The 13,725-nt window shown below is 45.0% G+C and overlaps 1 protein-coding gene across 2 annotated transcripts in view; it reads left to right on the forward strand.

Moving 5' to 3' along the window:
- LOC147028067 (integrin alpha-8-like) overlaps nt 1-13,725 on the forward strand; it is a 225,910-nt gene that overhangs the window by 7,271 nt on the left and 204,914 nt on the right. The window contains exon 1 of one of the 2 annotated variants that reach the window (XM_085878074.1): nt 8,595-8,728. The exons of the other annotated variant lie outside the window; for it this stretch is intronic. The gene's annotated coding sequence lies outside the window, so the exon portion shown is untranslated. Of the gene's footprint in view, nt 1-8,594; nt 8,729-13,725 lie in introns of those variants that run through there. 2 annotated transcript variants of the gene reach the window in all.

Consider the following 13,725-nt stretch of genomic DNA (forward strand, 5'->3'; position numbering starts at 1 on the left):
CATTTTGCCTCAACATGAGGCGGGCGACACCATCCAAGAGACATTTCCTGGTTTTCCCTGAATGTCATGAGGATACAGTTTGCCTGGGGTACTGCATTATAGGAAGCTAACCCATTTCCTCGCCCTCACAAGTAGATGAGCGAACGGCGTTCTGACTTGCAGACGCTATTGCTGCTTTCACCAACAGCCTTGTTGTTGGACTCCAGGCCATGGCATCCTCTTTCAGGGATGAAAAGAACTGACATGACGTTCAAAGGATGAGACACCAAAGCATGCCTGAACAGGGTAACTGTCGTTTTCTTGAGAGTGGAGAGGGGTGCAGTCTTTGTGAAAGTTCTTTCTTAAGTATGCACCTGCACTTACTTGCACGAACTTTGCTTTTGTTGAGTTTTATTGTGGAAACTTTCTGCTACCGTACCACCGAAGTCAACTTCTATCCACTTTTGCACCATCGACAAATTGTTTCAGACACATGTCTCGCACGTATTCAGGTCGGGGGAAGGGAAACATTTTGTGAAAATTATTTGGAATCTTCACAAAATATAGAATGGTTGTTTTACTCAAACTCTTCTGCCAATTGACATCTTCGGATCTGATCTTTTAAGGAAAGATATTGAACATGACTTATGATAAAACGAGTAGTGTGAATAACACCCCCCCCCCCCCCCCGGATTTAAAAACTTTACCGACTTGTAACTATTTTGATTTCAATTTCCAAGATGAAAGCACAAGTTATGACCATGAGGTTAATATCAACTCTTTTCAAGGCTATAAAATGTGACCCCCACCTGGTGGCTCATTGCAGCACAACCATTTGAAGGTGAGTGTGTGTGGTGATTTATTCGGGTAGACCAAATGTGACCTCTAGTGGTTCATCACGGGACAAACAACAACCATTGCCTGTTCAAGTTGTGACAGGATCAGCATATAGTGTCTGTGTGACAGTCTGAACAGCTTTATTACCTATGCCACCGAAGGTTGGCAGATGTTATGTTTTCACCCCTGTTTGTTTGTCTGTCTTTCCGTCTGTGTCTTTCGGTGAGTATGATATCTCAAAAAGTTATGGACTGATTAGGATGAAACTTGGTGGACAGGTTGCGTGTGTGTGTGCCAAGGACGAATTGATTAGGGTTCGGTTCAGGTCGAGATCCAACCTCGTGGGATACAAAATGTAAACTGTTTAGCCTGGCGGAGGTATGCGCTCTACTGAGTGCCATTCTAGTTGTTAATGTTTTTGATAGCTTTCTATATATCTGTAGAGGTAATGTGCAATACCATGGGAAGAGAGTTTAGTGAGCAGGGTAGGGTGCCAGACAATATCGAAGGCACGCGATATGTCAAGGGAGATGGCTCGGATTTCCTGCCTGGCATTGAGGATCTCCATCCATTGTTGGGAGAGCGGAAGCAGCATATCCAGGGTAGAGTGACCTGGTCTGAATCTAAATTGATAATCGGAAATCAAGCCATTGGAGAAGAGGAAGGATTTAATGTCTGAAGTGATGATGGATTCCATAAACTTGCTGATGATTGAGAGAAAGCTGATTGGTCTGTAGTTGCAGGTATATATATGTATATGTATATATATGTATGTATATATATATATATGTATATATATATGTATATATATGTATGTATATATATATATATGTATATATATATATATATGTATATATATATGTATATATATGTATGTATATATGTATATATATGTATATATATATATATATATATATATATATATATATATATATATATATATGTATATATATGTATATATGTATATATATATATATATATATATATATATATATATATATATATATGTGTGTGTATATGTATGTATATATATATATATGTGTATATGTATGTATATATGTGTGTGTATATGTATGTATATATATATATATGTGTATATGTATGTATATATATATATATATATATATATATATATATATATATATATGTATATATATGTGTGTATATATGTATATATATATATATATGTATGTATATATATATATATATGTATATATATATATATATATATTTGTATATATATATATATATGTATGTATATATATATATATATTTGTATATATATATATATGTATGTATATATATATATATGTATGTATATATATATATATATATGTATATATATATGTATATATATATATATATATATATATATATATGTTTATGTATATATATATATATATATATGTTTATGTATATATATATATATATATATATATATATATATATATATATATATATATATATATATATATATATATATATATATATATATATATATATATATGTATGTATATATATATTGTTGTGGTTGACGAAATTCACAAACCACTATTCAGGTCCCTTAGGTGAGATATCTCGGTAAGTATATGTGTAGTTAGGCCCAAACCCGTTGTCTAGAGGGAATAAATGTCATTCATGAGGGCTGCGACTCTTCAGGATAGCCGTTTTTCTTTTACTATCTTTATTTTGGACCAGCCGCCATTATTACCACCACCAACCACGTCTCAACAGCCATCACACAACAACCACCAACCACAACGCGGCCATCACAACAACAACCACCAACCACAACGCCGCTTCACCACAACCGCCACGACCTTTACCGTCACAACTCGCCACCATCGCATCACCGTCATCTCGCGCCACTCGTGGGCACCGATGCTGGACTCGTGCGGGGCGCGCACCGAGCAGCGTGTCCAAAAACATCACGGACTTTCCGCAGAAAAACGGATCAAAAACGACTCACGCCCACTTTTGTTCCGTCCAATCGGTGAGCGAGGGGCGATTTGGCCCCGCCTCCAGGGCGTTGGAGGGCGGTCGCTATATGCAAATTCATGGATCAAAAAGCATTCACGCCCACTTTTCCTCGGGCCAATGGGGAGCCAGCAAGAGAGGTGAAGGGTCGGAGGCAGAGGGTCAAGGGTAAAAGAGCGAAGCCACGGGGCTTATAAAAACGACTGCGTTCGTCAGTCAGAGTTGAGTTCAGTTGGAAGTTGAGTAGGAGTTCAGTTGGAAGTTGAGTAGGAGTTCAGTTGGAAGTTGAGAAAGAGTTCAGTTGGAAGTTGAGAGTTGAGTGTGCGGAATTCAAGAGAGTCGTCGGTGGAGCTGGAAAGAAGTGGTACTAGTCAGAGTGAAGAGGACGGAGCTGTGGAGAGGTGACGGCGGCGAAGGCAGACGAGGGGGTGCTCGCGTCGGTGCCGGGAGCGGCACAGGGAGAGGCCAGCAACGCGACCGAGGTGGAGGAGGAGACGCTCGCCACGGGACCCGAGACAGGGTTATATCCTCCTTTCCCCGAGCATCAGCAACCCCCTCCATTTTCCCCCCGCGCTGAGATAGTGCGACAAAGGGGGCCCCCTTCCCACCCCCTACCAGACACTGTCCGCGAGGCCCGCGGAGTTGAGGCACCACCGCCGCTCCGCGTCTCATCATCAGACGGGTAGGCCCGACACGGTCTCGGCCCCAGGCCCGCCTACCCCCTCATCCTGGAGGGTGGTTCTCTTTTCTTTTGCTTTGGGAATATGTGTTGTCGGCGCCGTCTGTGAAGTAAAATTGTATAAGTGTTGCCGTGTGCCCGGTAGTCGGATAGATCTGCATTGTTGCATTTGCTTTTTGTGTAATATTGCATTGTCTTCTTCTTTTACATGTGCTTTTGGTGGAATTGTATATGTGTGCTTTCCGTTCATCGTGAAATAAATGTGCTTATTGTTGAACTGTTTTCCCGCTTCGCTTCGTCCTTTCCTCTATTGAATCTCCATCTTGCTTCACGTAAAGGGTTGGTCGTGGGCTAAAACGCCCGATAATTAATCGAACCGTCGAGGCCGACGAATAACACCGCTCGGTTATCCCGATAGTACGGAACGGGTCGCTTAAAGTGGCCCGTGTCCGAAGTCGACCTGCGGCGAGGTGCGATCGCCCGGTCTACCCTCCGTGTGGGTACTTAGGTAGGTCGAATTTGGCGAGCAACCCTATCCCACGCGGGGGGCCGATTGGCACGATCGTGGTGAGACCGAAAGGTCCACCCGTGACTGGTTCCCGGCGTTAGTCCGAGAGGGTCACGACTGGATTGTCCGTCCGGTGGGCGACGTGCCGCGATTCGAGTTACGTGGCCGTCCGCACGCCGGCGGGCGCGAATCCGCAATATATATAAATATATATATATATATATATATATATATATATATATATATATATATATATATATATATATATATATATATATATATATGAAGGGGAATTAACAGAGAGAATATATCATGCTTTATGAACACACACACACACACACACACACACACACACACACACACACACACACACACACACACACACACACACACACACACACACACACACACACACACACACACACACACACACACACTATATAGATATACATATTTGCTTGACTGATATTGGCAATGGAATCAGTATGATGACCGACTACAGTACATACTGTATGCAACCCAAAAACCTTGAGGAGCTTTCACCCTTGCTTTGGGGGAATTTCAATAAACTAATTAAAAAAAAACAACGTTGTATCATCGACCTTTTAAAGAGATGGGCTGCCAATCATTGAGTGACGAGAGGAAAAAAATAGCTCTGTAATTTAGAAAACACGTCAATACGGCAAACGGATCGGAAATCAGTCACAAAGAGAAACCACATTACCTTCGTAAAGCACACCTGGTTCATATAAAATCACCAATTGCTTTAGAATCAGTCATGAGGACAAAGGAAAAAGTGATCGTTCGTACACTGCTGAGGTTAAAAGTTAAAACCTCCTCCACCCATCATCATAAGATATGGGATGAAACGTTGCCACCTCGGCACCCGTAACCAAGCATGCAGGCATGCACACACACCCGCGGAGAGTCCCTTTACAAATCGCAATCTACCCATCTGTACCTCTACCTTGTTAGCATCTGCTGGATGTACATCCCTTGGAGTTTTCTTAGTATGCATGCAAAGACTCAGGCCGCTAGGTTTCATGGTTTTGGAGTTATGGAGGACACACACACACACACACACACACACACACACACACACACACACACACACACACACACACACACACACACACACACACACACACACACACACACACACACACACACACACACACACACACACACACACACACACTTATTATTATAAGATTCATTTGCTCTCTGATTTCCGCAGGCTCAGTGTGTTTTGTATGAGCTCTCAATAAAGCTCGATCTCTTCAGGGAAACAGCATGCTGCAGTGGTGTGTGATCCGAGGGATTGAGAACACGAACGGGTCTCTCTCAGCTAATTGGTTGTGGTTGTGGTTGTGGTTGACATATAACTGTGGCAGAGGTTGATGTGGATGGGAGGTGTCGAGTTAATTATTTAATAGCGCAGTCAGTGTGTGTTTCCCAATGGGCCTGTGACTGGATTTTGTCGCATGTTGTGACCACAGAGTGTGGTCATTGTTGATGTACATTTACATGCTTTTTACAAAGGAGCATCTGTTCTTTACTTGAGTGGACAATGCTTGTTGAAACAAAAGAAACCTGTAAGGAAATATCTGCAATGTTCGACTGGGGGATTCTGATGTTGGAAGCCCACACTGTAAGGGAAGGAGAAATGAGTGCTGGAAGAGTGGGAGCAAAGAAGTGGTGTGTGTTGGAGGAGTTGATGGGGCAGGGGTAGGAATGGAAAGTGGAAAGAGATAGGAAAGCGCTGGAGGAGGGGATGTGGAGAGAGCGGGGAGGGGGGAGTGGCAGGAGATGTGTGTGTGTGTGTGTGTGTGTGTGTGTGTGTGTGTGTGTGTGTGTGTGTGTGTGTGTATGTGTGTGTGTGAGAGAGAGAGAGAGAGTGAGAGAGAGAAGACAGTGGTGCACGAGAGAAGCCACAGTGGACGGGTAAATCGTGGTGCTGGAGAGCGGCACAGTAGAGAAGGAGGGTTGATGACTGCATGGAGTTGTGTAATTTGCTACAGTACAAGGCCAAGCTCCCTATTCTATGCTTGCACTCCAAAAGAAGCAATCAGAGCTTATGATCAAATCAAGAAGTCATTTGATTATGTGAATGTGACAGCACACACACTAACCATAGGTGGCAAATGAAGAATGCAATTTGTAATCTTTTATAAAATCGTCCAGAAATTGTATTTTAACACATTGTAGGTCATAAAAAAGCTTGAGGACATGGATATGATATGTGCCAACCAGCCTTTTCCTACAGTTTCCATGGACAGTATTTCCTGTTTCCTTTTGTCAGAGATCAGGGTACTGGTGTATGTGACGTGTTGGATTGAAAACAATGATGTCGTGAAGTTGTGGCTTCAAAACTTGTTGAAGGCATTGTCAGTGTTCTTTGGATTGCTGAGGCTCAATAACCGAGGTTGAGGATATTTGGTATGTCACCACAATGGTCCGCCAACAAAAACCCAATTGGTTCATTAATTAAATTCAGGGAAGGGGTGATCTTCCTGACCCCGTCCAGACTGGTCTCCAAGTGATGCTCGTCCACCCATTGTGGTGAAGTCATTATGCCCTCAGGGCAAATTGCCATAACCAAAGACTGAAAGTTGGTACGTGTCCTTCTTCCTTGATTAACGCTTTGCACTTTAAAGGAAGAAGCACAGACAAACAACAAGAGGTTGACAACTTACTGTAGTGCAGGCTTTTATGGGCCTAATGGCCTCCTACTGCGTCAAAGTTCCTTGAAAGGGAACATAATTAACAACTAGAATGGTACTCGGCAGAGCGCATACCTCTGCCAGGCTGAACAGTTCACGTTTTCTATCCCACCGATAAGTCGGATCTGAACCAAAATCGAATCAGTTTGTTCTTGTCACCGACCCAACTCATCTACCAAGTTTTGTCATAACTTGTCCATAACCTTTTGAGATATGATATGTATTGTTTTTGGCCCCATCTTTCAATGGTGAAGAATCACGAGAGAGAGAGAGAGAGAGAGAGAGAGAGAGAGAGAGAGAGAGAGAGAGAGAGAGAGAGAGAGAGAGAGAGAGAGAGAGAGAGAGAGAGAGAGAGAGAGAGAGAGAGAGAGAGAGAGAGAGAGAGAGAGAGAGAGAGAGAGAGAGAGAGAGAGAGAGAGAGAGACCCGAGAGAGAGAGAGAGAGGGACCCGAGAGAGAGAGAGACCCGAGAGAGAGAGAGAGACCCGAGAGAGACCCGAGAGAGACCCGAGAGAGACCCAAAAACCTTGTCTCTGTCTCTGTCTCTGTGTGTGTCTCTCTCTCTCTCTTTCTCTCTCTCTTTTTCTCTCTCTCTGTCTCTGTCTCTCTCGCCCCGCTGGTGAGTCGAGTGGAGTGTCATGGCGGCTGTGTGGTCTTCGTGAGCTGTGATCTGCCCTGTTTTCTCGCCTCTCTATCCCCTTTCGCATTGTTTTTCACCTCCCTTCCTTTGTTTCCTTCTGTGCATCGTTATTTGTGCCCCAACCCTCCCCTCTTCATTAGACCTCGCGCCGTCATCACCCCACCCCGCCCATCTGTCCTTGTTATTTCACGGCTTGCCCTTCGGTTCATATCTTCCCCATCCCCCTGTTTTCTCCTCGCATACCTTTTCCCCTGAGATAGAGAAAGAGCCCACAGCTTCGTGTGGATAGCTTTTAGTTGGCGGCCCATCCCAGGCCTTCAACTGATCGTTTTTTTCCTCACTGTAGCTGTGTTTATTTCCTTTGGAAACCTGTCTCGGCTCGTATTTAATTACCGCACGAGAGCAATCACCCCTCCCCCCCTCCCCTTCCTAAATATGACTTCGTATTCCCGTAATTCGGCATTTGAAGCATTAACAAGAAAACATGGCATCATCTGTGTCCCGCCCGACGACGTCAGCGTCGAGGATCTCGTTATCGCTACAGGAAACATAGTTGGTACTGACAAAGTTCGTGCCCCTCGCGAATGAACAAACGTGTGGTAATCTTCGTGTCTGAGACAGAACTGGTTCACGAAATCGTATCGACCGGACTATCAACAGATGACGGACATTTCGTGCTCGTCTCCCCTCTGGACACTCCGGCGTGAAGGTCATTATCTCGAACGCCCCTCCTTTCCTGAATAATAATCAGACACTGATCTCCGAAATATCTCGTTATGGTTCTGTGGTTTCTCAGATCACAATGTTACCTTTACGTAGCCAGGACGATCGGACGAAGCATGTGATGTCTTTCCGGAGACGAGCTTATGTGGTGCTTCCTCCCTTGAACCTTGAACATCGTTTTAAAACTCAAAATTGATAATCATGATAACCAAGTCTACGTAACCACTGACACCCTGAAATGTTTCGAATGTGGTAATTTCGGACACTTGAAACGATCTTCCCCAAAGGCGACTTCGTCAAACGTTGAAACAAACCTCGTCAACAAGAATACGTCCTCTTCTTCTTCCTCGACCCTGAAGGAAGCGAATTCCATGCCCAGTCATAAGGCCCAGGCCTCTCAGCCCGACATGACAGTCTAAACAGCAAAACGAATGTTTGGGTTGGTTTCACCGTCGTTCCATCAAGGAAGAGAAAGACTTTACCTGATCGTCGTTTAACCCAGAAGAAGGGAGCATTTACAAACGAGGAATCTGTGGGTAATGGTCCCGCAGTTGTGACTGACGAGTGACGTCACTCGGCAATGTTTACCCGAATGGACCCGGAATGGACCCGAATGGACCCGGACCCCGGTACCTACGACCAACAAGTTTACCCTACTTACCGGTGAGGACAGAGACGTCTCCCTTACAGAGACCGCTTTACCTGTTATCGCAGTAAATGAAACTGTTTCACTCGTTAAAAACTCTCCTATTGGAAAGTCCATTGCCGGTGATACACAGACCACGAGTGATGAACCTGCCGTCACTTCGGTAAATGTGAACCTTGAATCCTTGTCAGGGGGAAATAGTGAAACAAATGTTAACCCTGAATCCTTGTCAGGGGGAAATAGCGAAACAAATGTTAACCCTGAATCCTTGTCAGGGGGAAATAGCGAAACAAATGTTAACCCTGAATCCTTGTCAGGGGGAAATAGCGAAACAAATGTTAACCCTGAATCCTTGTCAACCGGAAATATCGAAATAAATGTTAACCCTGTTACTGCTCCCATCTCATCACGTGGTGAAGCTGGAAACGCAGGAAATGTTAAAATGGATGTTTTACGAGAGACCCCAAAAGTACTGTATACCCCCACGCCGTTGGAGGTCGATAACACCGTGACGGTTGAGGGAGGCGAGATCTCAGCATCCACTGATGGTGTTTCCGTTTCATCAAATCCCCCGATTATTTCCATTACTTCACCAGATGTTCCCACAATGGAAGAGCACATAGACCTGGTAACCAGTCCAGATCCGTGTATCAATACTGACGAATGTATCGATATCCAGGATGGTACAAGCTTGTGTGACTCGGAAACTAAAACCGACTCTGACGAATCTGACCTGGAGGAAGCAAACAGGAACAGTCAGGTGGAAACAGTGGAGAAGCTCACCGGTCAAGGTCCCACCCCCCCCGCCCCCGAACAAATAAGACTCTTCTTACAAAATACATACAGGAAACGCAATATAAACCTGACGGAATACTTCCCAGATCTACCGTCCTTCCTTGAGTGCGCTCAGGCTATCGTACGTAAGCCTGACTTATTCGGTTTCCACCAGACACACTGTCACCGCTTAAAAAAACTGATTGCCAAGGTGAAAAGGGATCCTAATCAATTATCCCGCTTCTGATCTTATTCTTAGAAACTATTATTTTCCTCATAGCCAGTTTCAAGATTGGAACAATAAATGTTAATGGTGGTGGGAGTCCGCTCCGCATGATCCAAATTAAACAGTTGGAAGAGGTCAACGGTCTCGACATAGCTTTGTTACAAGAGACCCATGCTGTCCGATCTGTTCATGCTCAGTGGCGACTATTTATGGACAAGGAATGTTTCTTCAGTAACAACTCCACGTTGAAGGCAGGCATCATGTTTGTCTTAGGGAAATATTTCCATCCGTCCTGCCTTATTTAATGAGTATTATTGATGGACACCTTGCCTCCGTGACCTTCTCTATCAATCAGGTCAAGTTCACAATTCTCAATGTGTACGCTCCAAGCAAAAATGACGAGCGGATCTCCTTTTTTGCCGAACTGAGAAAATTCCTGCAAACACTGGATTTGCAGACTTGTCTAATTATTGGTGGCGATTTTAACTGTACTGTTAATGCTTCATTTGACCGGAACGGGCTGGAACCCCAACTATGTACCGCAAAACTTTTTGCAAACATCATTGCGAAATATAATCTTCATGATGTTTGGCGCGTGCAGCACCCTTCTGATCGGTCTTATGCATGGTGTCGTTGTTTAAACAACCACATCTCACTTGCGAGGCTTGATCGCATCGATGTAAATTCTCATTTATTACATGGAGTTTATAAATTCGATATCGTGCCTTCTGGTTTCTCTGACTATTCCCTAGCTCGAGTCTATATTCAACTCTCTAAACCATGTCCACGGAGCTCTCACTGGAAATTCAATAACAGTTTACTAGAAAACCTCAACTTCGTTCAGGCCTTTGAATCCTTCTGGACGGCTCTCCGAGAACAGAAGTTAAGCTGTTCTGTTTAACCGCTGATATGGTGGGATTTAGTAAAAACCCAAATTAAAGGGTTTTGTCAACAGTATCATTTTTTCTCAACAAGGGCTGACCATGAAGTTAAGAAAATATTACAGTTAGAGATTTTACAACTCCAACGAGTCATCGGACAAAATAATAGTAACATACAAAAAACCTTAACTGAGAGGAATGCACGTGGTGCCTTAGTTCGGATGAGGGTGCGGCACCTGAATGAGGCAGACGTACCAACCAAGTACTTCTTTTCCTTCGAGAAACGTCTTCCCAGTAAACAGCTTTCTCAGTTGCGATTAGCAGATTCATCCATTACCTTTACACAATCAGAAATCAAACTTTTCGTGAAGGAATACTTTTCAAAAATATATTCAATGGAACAAATAAATCCTGTCAGTGTCGCCTCTATCTCCGTCGGCCTGCCAGTGTTGTGTGAAGATGGGCGTTCCCAACTGGAAAGACCCATCACCTTGGATGAACTTGGCACTGCCCTGCACGGCCTTGCCATTGGGAAAGCACCTGGATTGGATGGACTTGCAACCGAATTTTACAAGAAGTTTTGGCATTTATTGGGTCCAGAACTCATTAAGACCTTGAACGCAAGCTGCCAGCTTGGAGAGCTACCTCGGAGTTGCCGACGAGCTCTTCTTACCCTCATTCCAAAAAAGGGAGACATGCTGAGTATTGAAAATTGGCGTCCTATCTCCCTGTTATGTATGGACTATAAGATATTTTCAAAAGCCCTGGCATCGCGACTTACTCCTTATTTATCCTCATTGTTGAAAGAAGACCAATGTTACTGTGTCCCAAAACATTCCATTTATGACATCTCCCTTGTGAGAGACATCATTGAACTGTGCAAGGAAAACCCTAAAGATTTAGGTCTTCTTCTCCTTGATCAGGAGAAAGCCTTTGACCGTGTTGACCATCGGTACCTTTTCGTAGTACTTGAGTGGTTTGGACTTGGTTCAACCTTCATCTCTTATATTAAAATACGATACAATAATATTTATAGTGTGCTTAAGATAAACAATGAACTTGTTGCACCTTTGTCTATTAACAAGGGAATTAGACAAGGTTCCCTCTTTCAAGGTAGAGGTAGACAAGGTAGAGCATCACCTGTGGACAGGTGATTCTCGTCCCGCTTACAGGGGAATTCGCGCATTGCGTTCATCTAAGCCCATCCCTCGGAGCACTGCAGTTCGAGCAGAGTGGTAGGCTCTTGACAGAGGAGTCTGAAGTGAAGGCCCGCTGGGCCGGATACTTTGAGTGGTTGTACCAGGCTGATCCCCCAGCTGTCGAGTTGGACGTCAAGGGTGTTACAATCCCTGTTGCTGACCCTCGAATCAACTGTGGTCCACATTCGCTTGTGGAAATACGGGCTGCGGTGAACCAGTTGAAACGGGGCAAAGCTCCAGGGATCTGTGGCATCAATGCCGAACTTCTCAAGGCTGGTGGAAATGCTGCACTCGTGTCGTTGCATGCAGTTTTGTGTTCTGCCTGGAACACAGGCATCATCCCAACTGACTGGAAGAGGGGCCTTGTTGTTCCTCTCTGGAAAGGGAAGGGTGATCGCCAAGACTGCAACAACTACCGAGGGGTGACGGTGCTCTCAGTGCCGGGCAAGGTCTTTGCTCGGATAATTCTTGATAGGGTTCGCCACCATCTGCTTGAGCACGAGCGTCCAGAGGAGTCAGGGTTTACACCAAAGAGGTCAACGATTGACCGTATCCTTGCCTTTCGTGTCCTGACCGAACGCAGACAAGAGTTTCGGCAGGGGTTGCTTGCAGCCTATGTTGATCTCTGTAAAGCGTTCGATTCAGTGAATCGGGATGTCCTTTGGAGGATTCTTGGTCTTCGTGGGGTGCCACCAAAACTGATCGATCTGATGTCTGAACTCCACTCTGGTACTGAGAGTGCTGTGAAGTGTGGTGGTACCATCTCTGACTTATTTCCAGTTGTTACTGGAGTTCGTCAGGGGTGTGTACTTGCCCCCACACTTTTCAGCACTTGTATGGACTGGATTTTAGGGAGGATGTCGGAGAGATCAAGCTGCGGTGCATCGTTTGGGAATGTCAAGATCTCGGACCTTGTTTTTGCAGATGATGCAGTAATCTTTGCGGAGACTTTAGACATCCTTTTAGCAGCCCTCGAGGTGCTGAATGAGGAGTCGGAGCCGCTGGGATTACGGGTTTCTTGGGTCAAAACTAAGATCCAGGCTTTCGGTAACATCTTGGATGCTGCTGTCCTGTCTGTGTCTGTTTGTGGTGAGGATGTTGAGGTCGTGGAGAGATTCACTTACCTTAGCAGTGATATTCATGTCTCTGCTGGCTGCGAGTCAGAGGTCAATAGACGTCTGGGTCGGGCCTGGGGAATCATGGATTCACTGGATCATGGGGTGTGGCGCTGCCAGTACCTGTGCGGGAGGACGGAAGTCCGAGTCTTCAGGTCCTTGGTACTTCCAGTCTTGCTCTATGGATGTGAGACTTGGACTCTGACCAAGGATCTGAGATGGAGACTTAATTCCTTTGGTACCAGGTCTCTTCGGAGAATCCTTGGCTATCGCTGGTCGGATTTTGTATCCAACGAGCGGTTGCTGAGAGGGACTCGGATGAGATTTGTTACCTGTATAGTCCGTGAGCATCAGTTGCGGCTGTATGGACATGTGGCTCGTTTTCCTGACGCTGATCCTGCTCACTAGATTCTCTCAGCGAGGGAGTCTCATGAGTGGAGGAGGCCAGTGGGCCGACCACATGCCTCGTGGTTGCAGCAGGTTGACCATCATCTCAAGGAGGTGGGGATGGGCCTGGCATCTGCCTGGGGGATGGCTAGACGGAGGCCCCTGGAGTACCGGCGGAAAGTGGACGCAGCGACGCGCTGTTCTGGCACATGCTCCCATACCTGACCTGACCTCCCTTTTTCCGGGTTGCTTTATGCTCTCTCCATCGAACCCCTACTGGTTTCTTTGCGCTGTAGACTAACAGGGGTTAGCTTGTCCCAGCTTGAACGGCCCATCAAGGTACTGGCATACGCCGATGACGTATGTGTATTCGTACAAGATATCAATGACGTTAACATCGTTTGTTATTGTTTGTCCTTATTTGAAAAGGCT

The sequence above is a fragment of the Eptatretus burgeri genome, chromosome 4 (assembly GCF_056783735.1).
Source record: "Eptatretus burgeri isolate ZD-2024b chromosome 4, Ebu_testis_v1, whole genome shotgun sequence".
NCBI lineage: Eukaryota > Metazoa > Chordata > Myxini > Myxiniformes > Myxinidae > Eptatretus > Eptatretus burgeri.